Source organism: Crocodylus siamensis, chromosome 4, assembly GCF_052110815.1.
Source record: "Crocodylus siamensis isolate JL-2025a chromosome 4, ASM5211081v1, whole genome shotgun sequence".
NCBI classification, from domain to species: Eukaryota; Metazoa; Chordata; order Crocodylia; family Crocodylidae; genus Crocodylus; species Crocodylus siamensis.
Genome location: NC_143398.1, coordinates 211,811,381 through 211,832,049, shown reverse-complemented (window position 1 = coordinate 211,832,049; position 20,669 = coordinate 211,811,381). Strand labels below are relative to the sequence as shown.

The 20,669-nt window shown below is 44.2% G+C and overlaps 1 protein-coding gene across 1 annotated transcript in view; it reads right to left on the bottom strand.

The window, feature by feature from the left end:
- KCNH7 (potassium voltage-gated channel subfamily H member 7) overlaps positions 1-20,669 on the bottom strand; it is a 394,806-nt gene that overhangs the window by 52,349 nt on the left and 321,788 nt on the right. The window lies entirely within an intron of this gene.

Genomic DNA, 20,669 nt, shown 5'->3' with positions numbered 1-20,669 from the left:
CACTGCCCACTCCTCAGTTCAGATATTGCTTGTTTTCTACTCATGAAATTAATAGGCCAAATTTGGCCCTTTGATAATGTAAGATGTTACCCATATATATTCCTGAGAACAAAATATAACCTAATGGGATTAATAACAATCTGGATGAGATTTGTCTTCTTGCTATTAGTGCAGTCTATTGATCCACTACTTTTTTTACAGCACAAACACACACACACATACACACAATTTCCACATAAGCAAATATATATAAACATATTTCTGTGCAGAATATAATTTATCTTCAGCATATAGCATCAGCTTTCATTTCTTGCTGTACATTTTTTTTACTCTGCACAATAAAAGTCTGTGCAGTCATTCTCACTGCAGAAAGATTTTGAACTGATATCCCTTGCCTTCTTAACAAAGACGAGGATGAGGACATTTCTGACATGAGGATTTTTGCTCACTAAGCCAAGCTATGACTTACAAATGGAATATTAGTAGTTTTTTAATTGATTTTGGAATGTTTTTGTGATTAACAGAAATCAATGCAGCTCATACTGTGAAATAACAGAGAACACAATGTTATAACACACACTTATACCAAAAGTTTAACAATTTATGGCTGTAGGGTGCTATCACGTTCATATATACACCTTCAAAGAAGCCAGCGTTAAACAAGAAGCAAAGGAAAATATGCAAAATGAAAGCTCCTATTTTAACTGTTATCATCGTCTAACAACATTGACCAGATGCTGTTTAAAACACAATCGCTCTATTTATTTAATATGATTATACCAATTAATAAGTTGCTATCAATTTACAATTTATCCTTTGTTGAATGATACAACAAAACTGACTTCTAAACATATCAGATCTACAGCAGGATGGATGAAAAATTGCACATGCTTGTTTTTAAATTAGCTTGGTCCCTATTCATGCAATTATAGAAAGAGTTATTATTTTGAAGTGTTTAATTTGTAATATGTTATTTCTTCTTTGGTTTCTCTCATTTTAATGTAATTTTAAAAAGCCTGAATTTGCATATGGCACTAATAACACACCATATTTTTAATAGATATGTTGGCACATTTTCATTGCTTTTGAAGTGTTAGACCCCTCCCCCACCCTAGCATAGAGGTAACAGCAACCAAATTCACTTTTGACTTCACTTTTGTTTTAGTTACCAAAGAACTGTAAAGCATTTTACCATTAAGCAAAAGCTATGCAGACCATGTTTGTTGGCTTAGTTTATATTTCTGAAGATACTTTTCTGGTTATTTGGAAACCAAATCTAAAAGTCATTATCTGATTCTGAATATAAAACTTTTATGAATAATTTCGTATGAATTATTTGTTATTTATCCATTAATGGCACCCAAAATGTGCTAGGTTCTATACAAACACATATGAGTAAGCAGCCCTTGCTCCAGAGAGCTTACACTCTAAAGTATGATAAATATTGTACATCAGTGGGTAAAGGCATTTAATGCTGTAGTTTTCATGTGCCTAAAGAGGAATGGCATGGCACACACAATAAGCCAGTTCTGAAATTCCTAGAAATATTTATTTTTGATTTAAAAAGCAACAAATTATTAAAATTTATTAGACTATTGTATAGATGGTACTACAAAAATAAAGCAGAATTACCCTATCACTTACAGTTTACACCAGGTTTTACATATTGCTATAATATCACCAAATATTTTGATTTTTATATAGATCTATATAGATCCATATAGATATAGATATATAGATATAGATATAGATATAGATCTGATTCTAATCTCATATCAATATAAATAATGGGAATGTTTATAAAAATTAATAGAATGACACTCTTAAAATAGTTGTGCATTAAAATTGGGTCTAAGCAACCTTAAAACTGTAAATAGCCCTGGCAACCCACCATTATGATTCAGACCTCTCAAAATTATGATCACAGAAAAGTGAGGCTAAAAGGGACATCAGGAGGACATCTAGTCCAACCCCTTACTTAAACCAGGATCATTTCTATCTAAATGCAAGGTTCTCCACCTTAGGAAGAAAAACCTGCAGCATTCTTCTAGGCACAGCAGTGCTACGCTGGCTAGTACTATGGAAGAAAGAGACCTGGAGGTCACAATTGACCACAAGATGAACATGAGCCTGCAATGCGATGCTGTGGCTAGTAAAGTGACCAAAATGCTGGCTTGCATCCATAGATGCTTCTCAAGCAAATCCCAGGATGTCATTCTCCCCTTGTACTCAGCCTTGGTGAGGCCGCAGCTAAAGTACTGTGTCCAATTTTGGGCTCCACAATTGAAAAAGGATGTGGAGAAGCTTGAGAGAGTGCAGAGAAGAGCCACACGCATAATCAGGAAAACAGACCTTATGATGACAGGCTGAGAGCCATGGGGCTTTTTAGCCTGGAAAAGCGCAGGCTCAGGGGTGATCGGATGGCCACCTATAAGTTTACTGGGGTGACCACCACTACTTGGGAGAACGTTTGTTCACCAGAGCGCCCCAAGGAATGACGAGGACCAATGGTCACAAACTCCTCCAAGACGGTTTTAGGCTGAACATAAGGAAAATCTTTTTACTGTCCGAGCCTCCAAGGTCTGGAATAGCCTGCCATCGGAGGTGGTTCAAGCACCTACATTGAACACTTTCAAGAGTAAATTGGATGCTTATCTTGCTGGGATCCTATGACCCCAGCTGACTTCCTGCCCCTAGGGCGGGGGCTGGACTCGATGATCTTCCGAGGTCCCTTCCAGCCCTAATGTCTATGAAATCTATGAAATAAACCATACTATACAAGTATTGGTTTAAGCCAGTGGTTCTTAATCTTTTTTAGATGCAAGGCACCTCTCATTAGACTCAAGGCCCCCCTCAAAAGATGCCAGCTCTTAGTTTTCATTTTTGACTACAGAAAAAGAATAGAGTAGTTTTTCTGTTCCAAAGAACTCAGAAAGAGCACACCAGGTCAAAAATTTTTTAAGACTATGAAATCTCTGGTTTTATCTTGTGAATTATATCTGCATACCTAATATTAGGTGTCATTCTGAGGCACTCTTAAAGGATCTCAAAGCACTGGTCTACCCTGTTAAAATGACATGAAAAACCAGTGCTACTGGTTTAAATACCATGACATGGAAAAAAATGTGTACCGAATCATGTCTGGCTTTAACGTTTTGGATCTCACATTTTCAAGTATTAATCTTTCATAAAGAAAGCTGAAAACTCACTTCCTAAATAAATGTAAACCTCTGATTCTCTCAATTATTTAAATGTGTTCAGAATCTAGGGCTTTAAGAAAAACACTATGCTGTAAAATCAAACATTAATAATACTGAGTACAGCATACATAGGAACTGCTCTCAGAACAAAAGCATTGTAGGTGATAGACCCAAAATCATTACAATCTGTTGAAAAAAGATTTCTAAATGTTTCTAAGTTATGTTTCTACCTTCACACTTAGATACTTAGTAATCTCTTCCTTGTGATTTATGGTTAGCAAAAACTCATATTTTTATGTTTTGGGGCAATCAAAAGTCTGTGGCTTCCTCATCATGATATTTAAGTTTAATTCAGGAGACTCCTCACAATGTTATCATACTTTTTTAAATGCCAGCATTAACTCTTCCTTGGTATGCATGGAACACAAATTCTTTCTTCTTTCTTGCTGTGTCTGGTATGAAACTCATTGCGCATCAAATACTATCTGACTGATGCTTAGAAAGAAAAGTGACATTCATAAATAGGGAAGACTTAGTATAGCATACTTCATGTCATGATTGGGAGGAAGATAGAATGATTAGTAGAGATATCATTAAATTTGGGTAGAAGACTACTTCTTTGGAAGTGGAGAGGGAATCCAGTTGCACTGTATTCAAAAATCTTCCAGGAGCTCCACTTAGATGCCACCTTCATATGTATCTTCATGGACAAGGATATGCCACAACAGAATCAGGAATATTGTTGAGATTTGACCTCAGACAACCAGTATACCTTAATACTGAATTGTAGATGCAATTGATTTCTAGGTAAAGCAGATTTCATTTACCCTCATTCAGTAACAATTTACAGGATGACCTTTGTTACCTTTGGATTTTGTCTCCTGAACAGTTTTTGACTCACAGAACGATACTTGGAAAGTATTCCAACAAATTGGCTACATTAAGTACTCAATATTTATTATATCCTATTTGTTTTTTTTCTTGTTTTGGGTGGTGGACTGGACACATGATGGGAAACCCCAGAAATACATTAGAATGTTAAGATAAGTTTCTTTCTAGGCTTCTTGGCCATTTCACAGTAAATTCTCCGCATGAAGAAATATATGCATGCATTAGCCTGACATTTTTCGCACCAGGATAATAGATAGGCATTTACTTACATGTTTTAACTTATGCAGTTTCAAACCTGTAGAGTTATTCTTTAACTTTTATTTTTAGGCTTATTGTGGTTAGCGAGGAGCAAAAGGCCTGCCCAAAAATGGAGTACAGGATCAATAGCTGCAAGCTGTGCTTGCTTGGTCTTGGCTCTACTGGCTTCACATTATGAAGAGTCACACTTTATACTTCAGATGACAAGTTCATATTATGATATTCACTTTGTTTGTTGTTTGTTCATTGGGCTAAGTGCAGTGTATAATTTGTTTTGTAGTCAGCTTCGCTACATTTGCACTCTTAAGTATTTCAGTTTCTTTCACTGTTGTGAACATACTTGGCTTCTGATGCAAAATCTGAAAGAAGTATGATGTTTTGGATTCCCAAAGAGTACCTGCTGCAATACAACCGGTCACACTGACAGTCAGAAATAAATACTCCTTGAACTTTTTCTCCTTCCTTCAGTATTCAAGGTGTCTCTTTTAATACAGATGTTACGAAATATAAAATGCTGTGCAGAACAGTTTATAATGGCTGAAATTAGTGTGAGTCTGGGGGAAGGGGTGTGCACTGATGCAGTTGCACCTCACTGCCCCCTGATTCCTGCTCCACCCAACCTTTAAAACTAACTGTCTGGGAGGTGAAGTAGTAGTTCTATTCAGGCACTGTTGAGAGAGTCAATTGACTTAATGGCTCATTGTCATCTCTCTGATTCCTGTTAATCTCTTTTCTCTATAGGTGTTAACAACCCTCTATCCTTTTTAATAATCTTGTTGTTCCATTATTCAAATGATCCTTTCTTCTGTGATTTGGCTGTCTGTTAGCCATGCCTGGCAAGATCTCTTGACTATTTCACAAAGTACAGCACCATAGCAGCTTCACCATATGGTGATGTGTAGAAACAGGGTGGAAACAGATGTTGTCCAACTTCTCATTTGTAGTGGCGTACCAATTCTGAGCAACTAGATATCCTTACCCTTTGGTGTGCCACATGACAGGGAAATAAGTGGCACAACAAAAGGTAGCAATAGACTCTGCTACTTCATTGTGGCAAGCATCTATTACCTTGTGTGTTTTCCCCACTCAGCCAGCCCTATGGAATATCATGGCACAGCTGATCTGCTCAGTTTGGTGACTTCTATTTCTAGACTGAGAGTCATAGAAAAGTGGAGCTGGAAGTGATCTCAGAAGGTCATTTATACTAACCCCCTGCTCAAGGCAGGATCATCCATGTCTAAACCATCCTAGACAGGGGTTTAGCTAACTGACTCTTAAAAACTCCCAAGGGTGGCAATTCCACAACATTTCTAGGATATCTGTTCCAATGCTTAACTGCTCTTTTACTGAAAAAGTTTTTCCTGATATCCATTCTAAATTTCCCTTGCTTCAATTTAAGACCATTACTCTGGGGTCTACAGAGAATAATTTATTACCATCCTCTTTATAATCACCATTCTGGTATTTGAATGCTGTTATCAAATCCCATCTGAAATTTGTCTTCTACAGACCAAATAATCCCAGTTTTTCCAATCTTTTCTTGTAAATCATGGTCTACACCTCTAAACATTTCTGTTGCTCTTTACTGGACTCTTAATTTTGTTCAATGTTCACATCTTTTTTGAAGGGCAGTGCCCAAAAGTGGACACCGTATTTTAGAGGCATAATTGGCCAGTACTGCACCCTGGTTATAGTACTCTGCTACCCTTGCAACTTAGATCTTTCCTGCTCAGACTCTGAAAACAGAAAAAGCAGAGCAGCAATAGTGATGCAGGGGTGGTAGCTGGAGATCCACTGCTGCTAGGGAACTTGTCGTTTCCTTTCTGGCTGCTAATATTCATGTACAGTATTACTGAATCAACCCTTGGAGGATTTTCTAAAAGTAAACTTAAGGTTCTTCTTGCACTATTCTGAACAGTTAGGCCAAACCAGGCGTGTCTACTTGAGATGCTGACTGTGCAGTAGCCAAATAATACTGCGCAGTAGCATGTCACAGCAAAGACTGCAAAGTTAGCGTCACTTAAAAGACATTCACTAGCACTACTGCACAGTAAGCAGGTTAGTGAGCATTTATTTAGTACTTGCTAATACAAGCTGTCACGGAGTCACAGAGGTGCCCCGTGATTCTGCGGCTGATTGGCAGAGCTGCCAATCACCCAGGGAGCTCAGGTGCCTGGTTGCCAGGCCAACCAAGTGGGTCACAGGACCGGAGGGGGGCAGGGCCTGGCCTTTATAACCAGCTTAGGCCAGAGCCTGAGACACAGTTCCCTTCTGGCGGCCGCGGGAGCAGGAGCTCTGCGGCTGAGCTGAGCGGCCGGGGTTAGTGGCTACTACTTCATCGCGCTAACCGGCTGCAATGATGCAGGGAACAGGATCGCCCTAACTGGAGGTAGGATTGAGAGCCCTGGTGGGGCTTGGAGTTATTAGGCGTGTGGAGCCTTTGCTTATGTTATAGCCAGATGGCTTGAGTGTTAAGTTATAGTTTACTTCCGGAGGACCGGGGAGGCTGTAGGGGAGCGAGGAGGCCTCAAGGGGAGCTTCCCCACAGTTTGGGGGTTCCCAGTGCCCAGTTGGGCATAGTGCCAGGGACACTATTGTCGGTGCGATAGGGCACCATATCGCGCCGGCGAGGCGCGGGGCGCGGGGTTACAGACCCCGGCCCATAAGGGCGGTGTTTAGCCCCAGAGCGGGGCAGAGACAGAGCGCGAGGCGCAGAGTCAGCCTCGAGAGGGCAAGGCCCCTGGAGCGGGGCAGAGACAGAGCGCGAGAGACGCAGAGTCAGCCCCGAGAGGGCAAGGCCCAAGGCGGGGCAGAGACAGTGCGCGAGGCACGTGGAGTCAGCCCAGAGGGGGCAAGGCCCCAGCGGGGCAAGGCCCAGCAAGGCGACCTAGCCAGGCCTGGCTAGCGGCCCAAGGGCATCGAGCCTAGGGGGCGATAGAGCTAAGGCCAGGGCGATAAGAGCAGCCTAACTAGCCAGCACAGGGCGCCGAGAGCAGGACGGCGATAGCGCCGGTCCAGGGGCGCCGAGAGCAGGACGGCGATAGCGCCGGTCCAGGGGCGCCGAGAGCAGGACGGCGATAGCGCCGGTCCAGGGGCGCCGAGAGCAGGACGGCGATAGCGCCGGTCCAGGGGCGCCGAGAGCAGGACGGCGATAGCGCTAAGGCGAGGGCGGCGAGAGCGAGCCGGCCCGAGGGCGCCGAGACTAGGGCGGCGATAGAGCCGAGATCCGGGCGGCGAGAGCGTGCCGGCCCAGGGCGCCGAGGCTAGGGCGGCGAGAGCGCTCCAAACGGAAGGCAGAGCCGGCGGTAAGCCAGGCGCCGGCTAGAACCCGGCCCAGGGGGCGCCGGTAAGGGGCGGCGCTGGCGAGCCGACCCAGGAAGTGCCAGCAGGTAGCTGGCTGCTAGCAGGACAGGCCCAAGGCGTGGGAACGGGCCAGAGATTGGGGCCCGACCCAAGGAGGCGCCAGGTGGGCGAAGGGCCCGGGGCCCGAGAGTGAGAGCAAGGGCACCCGAGGGGCGAGGGACCATACAAGCGTCCCCCAGAACAGCTGCGAGGCTTGGGGCGTGCTAAGGGGGAGGCTTGGAGGCACGTATTGCCCTTAAGGCAGGACGCTTATCGAATCCCCGTCTGGGAATAGGGACGACTAACAAGACCGTCCATTAGGGAAACTGGCAGCCTCCACATCATATATCTTAACATCAAAGTCGTGGCGGGCGAGATTCTGAGGGTGCTACGTCACCCTAACGTGACGGTAGGCGGCGCTAGGGAGCTCACGGCCGCCCCTAGTTGCCGCTCCCTCACAAGTGGTGCATTGGCCGGGAATCACCGGCCGTGCACGGGGTAGAACCCGTGAACACAGACGGGGACAAAGCGAACCTAGCCGATTAGGGTAGTTGACATTGTTGGGGCATGGATGCCCATCACTTAGCGTATGGTGCCGAGAGAGTAGGGCACATACGTAAGACAGAGAAAGTAACGGCCCTAGAGGGGCTCGGACGTTGTTGGGGCATGGATGCCCATTCCGCAGCGTATGGTGCCGAGACAGTAGGGCACATACGTGAGACCGAGAAAGTAACAGCCCTAGAGGGGCTGGAGGAGAATATGGACGACCTCATGAGTAGGTTAAGGTGCGAGGAGCTGGAGGAACAAGTGCTCCAGCTCAGACAGGAACTAGAGGCAGCCAATATCTGGCGTGAGAGTGCGGAGGCTAGAGCAGCCGCCCTGGAGCGACAATGGTCGCCGGGCAAAAAGAGCGGGGTTGCTAAAGAGATCCGACGCTTCCTAGCGGAGGAGGCGGAGAGGGTGCGAAGAATTGAGCAGGGAATAGCGCTTGACAGGGAGAAGAGCCTAAAACGGGAATACCAGCTCGGCGTTATGCAGGCAGAAGTGGGGCGCTGGAGGGATCAGGCCCGGGAGGCCAGCGAAACCCCGGCAAAGGTAAAGCAGAGGTTAGAAGTGTCTAAGGACCTGATTACGTCCTTACGGAGAGAGATCCAGGCTCGTGAAGAGCAGATCCAAGTCCTTCAGGAGGACTTGGAGACTTGGCAGGAGAGGGGCCTGAAAGCAGAAAGGGTGATAGACCAATATCAAGACGAACTCACCCAGAACCGTGGTCAGCTGGAGGAGTCTAGGAAGCTTTGGGAGGCGCAGTATACAAAAATGAAGGCTCTTGTAGATAAGGGCGAGAGAAAGAGCCTGATAGAGCAGGGAGTACAAACCGGGGAGAGCTCAGGCAGCCTGCAAAAAGAATTGGAGGCTGTAGAGGAGCGGCTACAAGGCTACCTAAGGAGTGTCCGGGAGGAACTCCAAGAGAGGGAGGCCCTTATCAAGACCTTGAGGCAAACCGGGCCTCAATTAGAGAACTTTCAGCGCCAACGAATGCAGTGGCTGAGGGAGGCTAAAGACCAGCAGGCTCTAGAAACTCAGAGGGTCCAGCAGGCTGAGGAGCTAGGAGAACGAGTGCAGGATCTGCTGACAGAAAGAAACCAGCTTAAGGAGCAGGCAGCAGCACTTGAAACTCTCCTCGCGGAGAGCCAGGTCAAGGTAACATCGCTTATGGCCGAGCAAGGGCAGCTGCTACAAGAGGTGCGAACCCTGAAGGAGAGGCTGCAAGGGTTACAGTTGTACCTGGGTGACCAGCAACCGTCCTCCGAGGTAGGTAGTCAAACTACCGAGGAAATTGTACGGGTGCAGCAAGTGAAAGAGACAAAAGGGAAAGATCTGAGGGATCAGGGAGTGCAGACCACCAGGAGATCAGGCACCTGCGAGAAAGAGCTTGAAGCTACGAAAAGGCGGTTGCCAGAAAGAGAAGCCCTCAGCGAGGGTGGGAATCGAAGTAGAGCCCAAGGTAGGGAGCCCCAGTTAGCACAGACCCAGGGGTCAGTGAAGGGGAAATCTCCCAGAAGGAAAAATCAAGACTATTCTGGGGGTGACAAGGAACCCAGACGGCCAGGAGGCCAGGTCCAGAAGGGGGAACCCTTAGACAGGGGAATAGCCGCTGCGCCTAAGAAGTTTCAGGGGGACCTCGTTGAAGGTTGGCTTTCAAAGTGGGCCAAGTGGCAAGAACTCCATATGCAGGGCCTAGCCCAGTTAATGCGGCAGTTAGGAAAACTGGTCAGAGGACCAGACACGCCCTGTGCCCAAGGGGACTCTCTTAACCAACAAGGCGAGCGTAAGACCAGAGTGAGAGCCAAAGGAGCTAGGTTGCCCCAAAAGGAAAAAGGAGCACAAGTACAGGAGAGGAAGAGTAATAGACCCCCAGCGGGGTGTAGACCAGGGCGGGAGAAGAGGCCCTATTTGTATATGGCCGGGATACCCAGACAGGTTACATGGCAGACACTCAGGCATCTCATAGAAAGTAAAGTGGGGAAAGTGGCCTGGGTCCAAATTTATAAAGGCCCAGGAGGAAGACCCACAGGCCGGGGCAAGGTGGAATTCTGGGGTAAGGAGGAAGCCCAACAGGCACAAAGGTGCCAGTGGGAGATCTGGGGAAAACTCCAGGATGCCCAGACACAACAGGAGAACCGAGTGTTCCGGCGAAGCATCAGGCCGGAAGAAGCCCGAAAGGGAACCAGAGAGTGGAAATCCCGGAAGGCGATCCGAAGAGCAGCGAACGAGGTAGGAAATATACCGAGGGCTGCTAGTGCGGGGGGGCTACCTGTGGCGGGTAAACCCCAGGAAATCCCGCATGATGCACCCCCGGGTAAAAGGCGAGTTGGGGGCGCCTCAAAACCTCCGCCACCCAAATTAGACGCTGCTGGTGACCCCAGAAGAACATTCCCAACGGTGGGATAGTTCGTGGAGAGGCTGAAGAACCCCTCCCCGATGAGTTGGGAACTTAAGGGGGGGGGTATGTCACGGAGTCACAGAGGTGCCCCGTGATTCTGCGGCTGATTGGCAGAGCTGCCAATCACCCAGGGAGCTCAGGTGCCTGGTTGCCAGGCCAACCAAGTGGGTCACAGGACCGGAGGGGGGCAGGGCCTGGCCTTTATAACCAGCTTAGGCCAGAGCCTGAGACACAGTTCCCTTCTGGCGGCCGCGGGAGCAGGAGCTCTGCGGCTGAGCTGAGCGGCCGGGGTTAGTGGCTACTACTTCATCGCGCTAACCGGCTGCAATGATGCAGGGAACAGGATCGCCCTAACTGGAGGTAGGGTTGAGAGCCCTGGTGGGGCTTGGAGTTATTAGGCGTGTGGAGCCTTTGCTTATGTTATAGCCAGATGGCTTGAGTGTTAAGTTATAGTTTACTTCCGGAGGACTGGGGAGGCTGTAGGGGAGCGAGGAGGCCTCAAGGGGAGCTTCCCCACAGTTTGGGGGTTCCCAGTGCCCAGTTGGGCATAGTGCCAGGGACACTATTGTCGGTGCGATAGGGCACCATATCGTGCCGGTGAGGCGCGGGGCGCGGGGTTACAGACCCCGGCCCATAAGGGCGGTGTTTAGCCCCAGAGCGGGGCAGAGACAGAGCGCGAGGCGCAGAGTCAGCCTCGAGAGGGCAAGGCCCCTGGAGCGGGGCAGAGACAGAGCGCGAGAGACGCAGAGTCAGCCCCGAGAGGGCAAGGCCCAAGGCGGGGCAGAGACAGTGCGCGAGGCACGTGGAGTCAGCCCAGAGGGGGCAAGGCCCCAGCGGGGCAAGGCCCAGCAAGGCGACCTAGCCAGGCCTGGCTAGCGGCCCAAGGGCATCGAGCCTAGGGGGCGATAGAGCTAAGGCCAGGGCGATAAGAGCAGCCTAACTAGCCAGCACAGGGCGCCGAGAGCAGGACGGCGATAGCGCCGGTCCAGGGGCGCCGAGAGCAGGACGGCGATAGCGCCGGTCCAGGGGCGCCGAGAGCAGGACGGCGATAGCGCCGGTCCAGGGGCGCCGAGAGCAGGATGGCGATAGCGCTAAGGCGAGGGCGGCGAGAGCGAGCCGGCCCGAGGGCGCCGAGACTAGGGCGGCGATAGAGCCGAGATCCGGGCGGCGAGAGCGTGCCGGCCCAGGGCGCCCAGGCTAGGGCGGCGAGAGCGCTCCAAACGGAAGGCAGAGCCGGCGGTAAGCCAGGCGCCGGCTAGAACCCGGCCCAGGGGGCGCCGGTAAGGGGCGGCGCTGGCGAGCCGACCCAGGAAGTGCCAGCAGGTAGCTGGCTGCTAGCAGGACAGGCCCAAGGCGTGGGAACGGGCCAGAGATTGGGGCCCGACCCAAGGAGGCGCCAGGTGGGCGAAGGGCCCGGGGCCCGAGAGTGAGAGCAAGGGCACCCGAGGGGCGAGGGACCATACAAGCGTCCCCCAGAACAGCTGCGAGGCTTGGGGCGTGCTAAGGGGGAGGCTTGGAGGCACGCATTGCCCTTAAGGCAGGACGCTTATCGAATCCCCGTCTGGGAATAGGGACGACTAACAAGACCGTCCATTAGGGAAACTGGCAGCCTCCACATCATATATCTTAACATCAAAGTCGTGGCGGGCGAGATTCTGAGGGTGCTACGTCACCCTAACGTGATGGTAGGCGGCGCTAGGGAGCTCACGGCCGCCCCTAGTTGCCGCTCCCTCACACAAGCACTAAATAAATGCACAGTAATTTATTCTTAACCACATCTTGCGGAAAGTTAAATGGAAAAACCAAAGAAATCCCAGACCTTAAATGTAGGCGCTTGATAATTTCTCATTGGGCGTGTCTATATATAAAGGGATATGGAGTCCATTAGCTGTTGTTACAAAGGTACGTAAACTCTATAAAGACCAATTATGAATTATTGGATAGGAAAAGCTGGGAGGGGGGACAAATAGATATTTTCCTACCCCAATCATACGGGACTGAGAGGACAGAGGAAGTGTGGTCTGGTTGAAGTGGTATGAAGAAATGTTTTATTGATGGAAATTCAGGTTTTTTATTAAACTGATTTTTTTATTATAAGTCTGTACTTTCCCTACAGTTTGTTCAAGATTTTTTTTGACGAAAAAAAAAATCATAATTTTCTATGGCCAAAAATATCCCTCCAACATTTTCTAATCAGTTTTTGCTAATAAGCCTGCAATGGATGGCACTGATAGCCTGCTCTTTGCATGTATTGCAGCAAATACAGAAAGACTCTTGGTTTCTATGGGGACAGGACAGTTTCTGGTTGAGACAAGTGGAACATTTTTGCTTGAGTATTGATTAATGTTGCTTAATTTTGTACTAAGGGCATTTCAGGAGCTTCAGATTACCTTGAATTAGACTTCTGTATCACTTGTTCAGTGAAATACATATTAGTACTCACCATGTCTCTAACAGTCCATTTTATGGAAAGAAATTGGGAAAGTTTACGGTAAAACAAGAAACGAAATATCTGGAGTCTTTGGATATGTCTGAGGCTTCTTTCTTTTACTGACTCTGATCTTTCCTGGGTCAATATGAGCTAGCTGTTTTTTCCTCCAATTATTTTATTCCATAAGATACTGGAAAGCAACGCTGTCTGAGCTGAAAAAAGGAGTGACAGAGCTGTCTGCAGTTGCTGGCAATGGCCCCCTTTTGACATTATTTGGTAACCTTTGGTCTGATTCAAATCATAATGAAGTTAAAGAAAAGATTCCAAGTTATGGGTTTAGAATCAGGCCTTACCTCCCCTAACTGGTATACTTTTGCATCAGAACTGTATGGGCCAAAACTCACAGGAAAAAAAAGAAGACTTTTTTACATGACTCTTTGGGCTATTGAAGAGCAGAAACAGCGTAGACATTTTAGAAACACTTAATCAGTTCCCAGCATGACACCCAGCTAAGTCAATCAAGAGTACCTAGTGACTGACAGTATCAACAGTGGCTGAGAGAGCTAACAGTTTCAGCATCACTGTTTTGCCTCTGTTTTTCATGAGGAGATCATCTATCAGTAAAATCAAGTCTGCTGAACAGAAAGCTGCCTAAAGGCTAACTTGGAGAGATTTATGGTATCGTAAAAGCCGTGCAATACTGCAGTCTGTTCACTATCGCTTTATTAATGACCTTGCTGAGGGAGTAGGAGTGACAGACCATGTAGTAGTCAGTTGTCACTGGTGTCTGAGTTCTCATTTTTGAGATCATGCCACATTAGAACAAGTTTCAGAACAGTAGGACACCAAACCAAATACTGCAGCTAAGGATGGCATAGCCATTTCTGTAAGCAGTTGGCTGAAGCATTTCCTTTGGCTTTCCCGACTTAGGACAAGGGGTAAGGTCATAGATAGAGGCAGAAATTCCTTTCAGTGCTCCTTGTACTTCCTTTTTTGAGCCCTGTTGTTACCTGTCAGATCTGTGTTCCTGAGGGAGCCCTGGTACCCAGATTGCTGCACTTACAAAAGACTTTTTCTATTCCCCCCCCCCACACACACCTCATCTACCCAGAACTAAGCAGAAGAAAAGTTTAATAGGCAACTCGGGCTGTACATTCCCCAGTCCCAGTATGGGAGCCTTATTTAAACTTGATTAACTAAAACTCAGTTGCTGGGTTAGGGAATGCTGAGGCAAGAGAGGGGTACAGGCGACAGAGGGGATATGGGGGGTAAGGGGGTCAGAGGAGGTATGGGCAACATTTGAACAATGTGTTAAGGATTCATCACAGCATCCAGCCTGTTGGAGCCCTGACCACTACATGCTGTCATACTTTTCCCAGGGATGACTGGTGGAAGTCCTCCCCACAAAGTTTATGAACACTCCAAGTAATCAATCCCTTAAGTCTGTTAAAAGTCTATGGTAAAATCTGAAAGTCATGCTAAGCTGAAGCTTATTCACAACAGGTAAAATACAAAACACTGATGCTGAATTCACAGCGCAAGCATAGCTAGGCCATCAGAGATGAAACAATGTGGCATCCCTTCCAGTATATCTTCTATATTCATAATAATTTCAAGCTGGCTCCTAGGTGTCTGGTTACTCCTTAAAACTTAATGTTTTTCCTGGTTGTTAATCAGTTTTTTGAGATGTTCCAAACCAGATAATCCCTTGTCACTGAAAAAGTAATTCATTTAAATTTAAACTGTTTACATAACAGGGTTTTCCCTGTCAATTATGGCTTGGGACCCTCTTGATTTATACAATTAAACGAATGCTTTGATGAAGAGGCTAGACTAAGGGTATAAGAAAGCTGTAAAGCAGCAAACAATGTGCTTCAAGAGAGAAATCTCTCTGGCACCATCCGCTGTTGTTCTCAAGAAGATGGGAGAAACAGATTGTCTCCCTTCAGCGATCGTGTTAGAAACTTTGCTTGTCAACAAATCACCCGAGTGCCTTGGAATGGTGAGATCCCAACTCTCGCTCTCTCTCTTTTATCTCTCCCTCTTTCTCTCTTTCTCTTTCTCTCTCTTTCTCTTTTTCTCTGTAGGGATAGCTTTCTGAACCTAAATTGTATTAGTTAAGCTTGAGCTAGGTTTCCCCAAACACTCAATTAAACCAGGGTAATACTGTAATTGTTTTGTTTGTTTTTCCTTGCATGGTTATTACTACTAGTACCATTATAAATTTCATATACTTAGAAATAAATAATTTTTATAGTCAAACTGGTGGTAACTGGGTGTATTTTTCCTTCTCTAGTTCCCTTCCCTACTTGCTCTGCAGCAATGTTTCTTTTACCTAAGCCAAAGATCCCTGTGAAGCCCAGAAATACTGTGGGGTCCACTCATCAAGAGGCTACCAGAACTAGGACAGTTAGGGCAAAAGATTGGGATGTGCTGAGTTTGGGACACATAAGGGGACCAGCTTGTATAGGATGATTGACCCAGTTTGGCTCAGACGTGCCCTCATGAACTGAATGCTGGCCCATGAGGGTGTCAGCTGGATACCTAGGTGGATTCAGAGGTATTCTGTTTGCCTATATGCTTGTGTCTGACTGCATTTTATTGTTACCTTAATGAACTGATTCCTGGTATGTGAGAGTATCAACCTGTACATGCTGATCAACCTGGCTGGGTCAGGTGTGTCACTGTTTAATCTGTGTGTATTTGACTGATTTGGAGGAACCCAGCCCCATTGGAACTGAGTTCTGCAAGATAGCACCATTGGGGCTGAGTACTTGCAAGAAGGGAGAGATACAGCTCCATATAGAAACACAAGTAACACAAGCAGCATTGATAGACATTACAAAGACTCCTAGAAACATACCCCTAATAAATGAGCGCACCCCAAAGTGATGGGCAAAATCTAGTAACACTGTTTCTGACAATGTGGATAGAAATGCGAGATTTATTTTTCCTCTTTCTGCCTAAGAGATTTTTGTGGATTCACATGATTTTATTGGCATAGTATTAAAACAGATAGTGGTGGTGAAAGGAGACAGTCTGGGAGCATTGTCTTTGGATGAGATTAGCTGGATGCTGTCATCATGGAGATGTAAAAGCTTTTTGTTTTAAATCACTGCTGTGGCACAGGTTTATGTGAAATACTTACACTAGAATTAGCCATTCTCTGCTCATGCTTCAGCCTTCCAGTGATGATTTCTGAGGTAAATGGAGAATCACTGTAATCTCTTTCATGTGTTTGGGAGCCAGTATATTGTGGACAAAAAAAATGATCCAAGTATTTTATCAGGCCATTGACTGAGGAGAATAGTTTTCATAATTGTTAAGGTTTGAAAGCTGTTCAAGTCCATGAACATCCAGGGTTGGAGCAGTGAAAGATTGCTAATTATTCTGTTTATGAACCTTTAGCCCACAAAACACAATGCAACAAACAATACAACTTAAATTTATTCACAGACTCAAGTTTTAGAAAACTTTTCTTTTGGATCTCTCAATTAGCTGAAGGTGTTTTTATTTTAATTAAACCTTATTAGTATAGACAGCCAAAGGGCAACTTCCCATTTTATTAATATTTAAGATACTTTTGGGCTGTTTTCATTATCTTATGATTCCTGTCATGACAATCAATTGTACCTGCTGTTTATCATGAGGAGATAATTCAACATTATGACCATGTGTTAAAGATTATGGTATGCTTTTAATTTTGGATACAGTTCAGATATGACAAAGTGGTGAAATTCATGGTTCTAGTCTCCAGACATGATGAGTTTAATTAACTTCATTTTGCATTGTGAAATTTGAGTTTCCTCTTGTATGTTTCTGGAGCACATAGAATTACTACCAGCAACATTTGATGGCAACATTACTTTGAACATAAAAAGAGACAGCAGGAGAATAAGAAAGGATTCTCCCACCCCCACCCAGTTCCCATACAAACCATAACTGGTAAAAACTGTTTTTTGGGCAGAGTACAATTTATGAACCTGATCCTGCAAACATTTTTGTATATGCTTTACTTTATTCATAAAATTAGTTCTACCAAAGCCAATGAGATAAGTCGTATGCATAAAACTGAGCATTTCTACATGTGCATTTATAGTAAATGCATAGTAAATTACTGCACAGTAAGTGGGAATAGGCCAGCATCTACACATGCAGGTGTTAAAGCACATTAACACTGTGTGGATTAATTTGGGACATGATGCAGGTATCAAATTTATACTCAAGTCAGTGTAAGTTGCCATACTTACTGTGTAGTATAGGTGTGTATGTGTAGATACACGCCTATACTGTGCAGTAATTTCGCACAGTAAATGAGCACATGTAGATGCACCTACTAAGTATTAGCATGAATGCTTGCAAGTGAAGGGTCTAAAATGTATACTAGAAAAAGTATAGAGCTGCTATCCCCTCTTGTCAATTATCTAAAAATAAAAATAAACATTTATTTGGCTCATATTTAAGCTTTTAATTAAAATACATGTTTGTATAAACCCTTCTAAATGCATGGGCCACTTATTTGGGATTTTTTTTAGATATAGTAAAGCTGTTTGGATGCACAGAAGATCCATGGAAATGTAGACCTTAGGAGAAATGCATGCATAAATTTAAAAAAGAATATCTCAGACACTAGGTAATGTGTCTTTATATAAGGAACATTAAAGTCATGCAGTTATCAGGAAGGGTTGGACTGATAACAATAGATAAAAGAAAAAGTATAAAAGAACAGAGGAAAAACAACATGCTACTTTGAAAAAATCTGAAAAAAACCCACTTTGAATCTCAGTGATTGGCAGAATCTTTCATGAAACAGGATTCATTATAAATCATCTCTGTACCTTAACTTTGAAAGTGCATATCATATGGCACAATTTGAATTATGCTTATTCTGTAGACTCAAGATTTTGATCCAGATTAAAGTAAATCCTAAATCCTGTTTATCCAATCTGTGCATAATTATGTTATCAGTGGAAGTGTTTTATCCAAACATGTTATGTAATGAAATATATTATGCAATGAAAAAATAATCCAAGAGATGTAAAAGTGAAGTGGAGGGGAACAAATAAATAATGGTCTCAGCATGTTTCACTACTAGATCTTCAAGGCTGTGGTTATATTTGGCCATCTAAAACAAACATTATCTCCTTGTTTTCAATAAAAAAAATCTGGATTTTGGTTTTTATGAAAGCAAATGTAGTTAACTATTTACAGATTATTTTAAAGTGACATTTTATTTGTCTGCTTTTCCTGGATTCTGCCAACATGTAAAAAAACATCTTTTGAAACAAGTTTTACATTTTTAACAATCTTTTTAATGTATATTCCTCATGTTTCAAGGGAGGAAAGATCTATTTTGGACTTTATTTTTACTCTGTTGTCAGTTGTGAGATGGGAAAAAAATATAATCTGGATCAAATTCTGCCCTCAGATACTACCACAGAGCTCTAATTGAAGCTCTAGGAGTCATGTGTGCTTGTTTGAGGGCAGTATTGGTCCTTTTATATGTAAATACAGAAATCCCATGCAATTAAGATATCAAAACCACATGCACATCCATCACATATGCACATGGTGTAGAGCCTTGAAAACTTTATTGGTACTTGCTACTAGCATGCATATATGGTTTGAAGAAAGAGCATCCACACAAAAGAAAATGCAGAATGATCAGCATGGCAACTTTGTCAGTGTGACATTTCTGCAGAACAATTACCTAATGCAAACCATATGCACATGACCTTTTTTGGAAAGAGAAGCACGATTAGAGTTGTGGGGTAAAACAGTGGCTAATATATGTGGTAATGCGAAGCAAGTCTACCGTTTCCAAAGTTTTATTATCTATTTTGCCCCACATCTGGCTCTGCTTAGGTTCCCTCTCTTTGTTTTCTACCCCTTCCATCATGCAAAAAGTTTACATTTAAAATAGAAAGCACTGAACACACTCTAAATCTGACAAGTAACATGGGTATTCTCCACACTTTATACTGGAATTAAATTTGATATAAATACCTCCTGCTCTTACCAGTGGGTGGTGTTATTCCATGTATTTAGGTATGAAGCAGACAGGAAAGAGATAAATCTTTCATAAGTACAGCATAAATCAGACAATTGGCATATCATTCTGAACGGATGTGTAACATACTCAAACACACATTAAACATAACTTACATGACTGTCATAAATGTGCAGAAGAAATGCACAAGAAAGTAAGAAATAAAATATAACAAAACAAGCCACTAATCTGGATTGTTTTTGTTTCATATTTTATTTAAAACAAAACCTTCATACTGCCTCATAAACGCATCAGTGAATGGAGGTTTTTAATCCATTAAATTTGTATTTCACATAATAACAAATCCAAAGTTACTTCTAACATATCAATTTATGTATTATGGAAAGTTTAATCAGACAACATCCAATTTGTGGATGCTGTTTCAGGTGATACAGGCATCTCCTTAGCACATCCATTAAATCAAAGAAAATGAGTGCCTGATGGGTGCACTGCTGTTATATTTAATATCTTCAGAAATAATTTGATGGGTTGGATGAGGACTTTGGCTAGCCCAGCTCTGCTCAAGAGCCTGATCCAGCAGAACATCCCAAATCCTTTTTTATTGCAGTAGGAGATAGAGCCTCTCAGTTCCGTGTAGGATCCAGCTCTGAAGTTGGACTTCCTCTGCAGTAATCCCCAGTGGAGGAGTGTGCAAACACCTACTGACTTGTTTTGGGGTCTGAATTCTCCCCTGAGGTGCCGTGGTGCCTGGTGAGAGGTGAAGCCCAATATGCTCTGTTGTCTTATATTTAAGATCTGTTTTACTTAATGGTAACTGGGTAACTTAACTTTGAAATCTTTTTTGTCAAGATCATTGTCCTTACCTACTAAGGTAACTACACACTTTTTTTTTGGACCACTCATTCACAAATAAATAACACTGGAAGGGTTTTTTTTTTTTTCTTGTTTGGTTTTTGTTTTTGCATTTATGGCAACATTTATGAGAATTTAATTTCTAGTTATAGTGCCACTTAAACTTATGGAGTTTTTCTTCCAGCCATTCAGAAAATTTTGTAAGGTCTTAGATCTCTCATTTTTGGAGTAACTTGGGGACCCCCCCCACGAGTTCATTGAGCCTGGGATCCTATTACACTGTATATATCTTTAAAAAATGAAATATTCAGCTTTTCAAGGGCTGGCTAAGAAAGAAATGTGTTGCCTTTACAAAAGCCTCATGAGTGCCTACATCTGCTAATGATGCTATTCTCTTTCAGCCTGTTACAGATGGTAGCTTGATGTGACTAATTTATTAGTTATCTTTCAGTTAATATAATAACTGCCAAGGGCAAAAAGTATAAGAATTATGTTTTGCCACTTTCCACAACTTAATAACTCTGTGGATTTCTCAATGCTTAGTTTTGTATGGCTTTGAGCAATGTGAAAATTGGTGGGTGGAGAAAAATTGTTACTCGCACTAATTTCCAAGTAGCATACTTATTTTTTTGAGAAGTCATTCAAGCCACCTCCTGCCTCCTCTATATCACTACCCTATACTAGTGCTGTGTTACTGAAAAGGGGCCTCATTTCCCACTAATTTAATGTAAGCGTAACTCT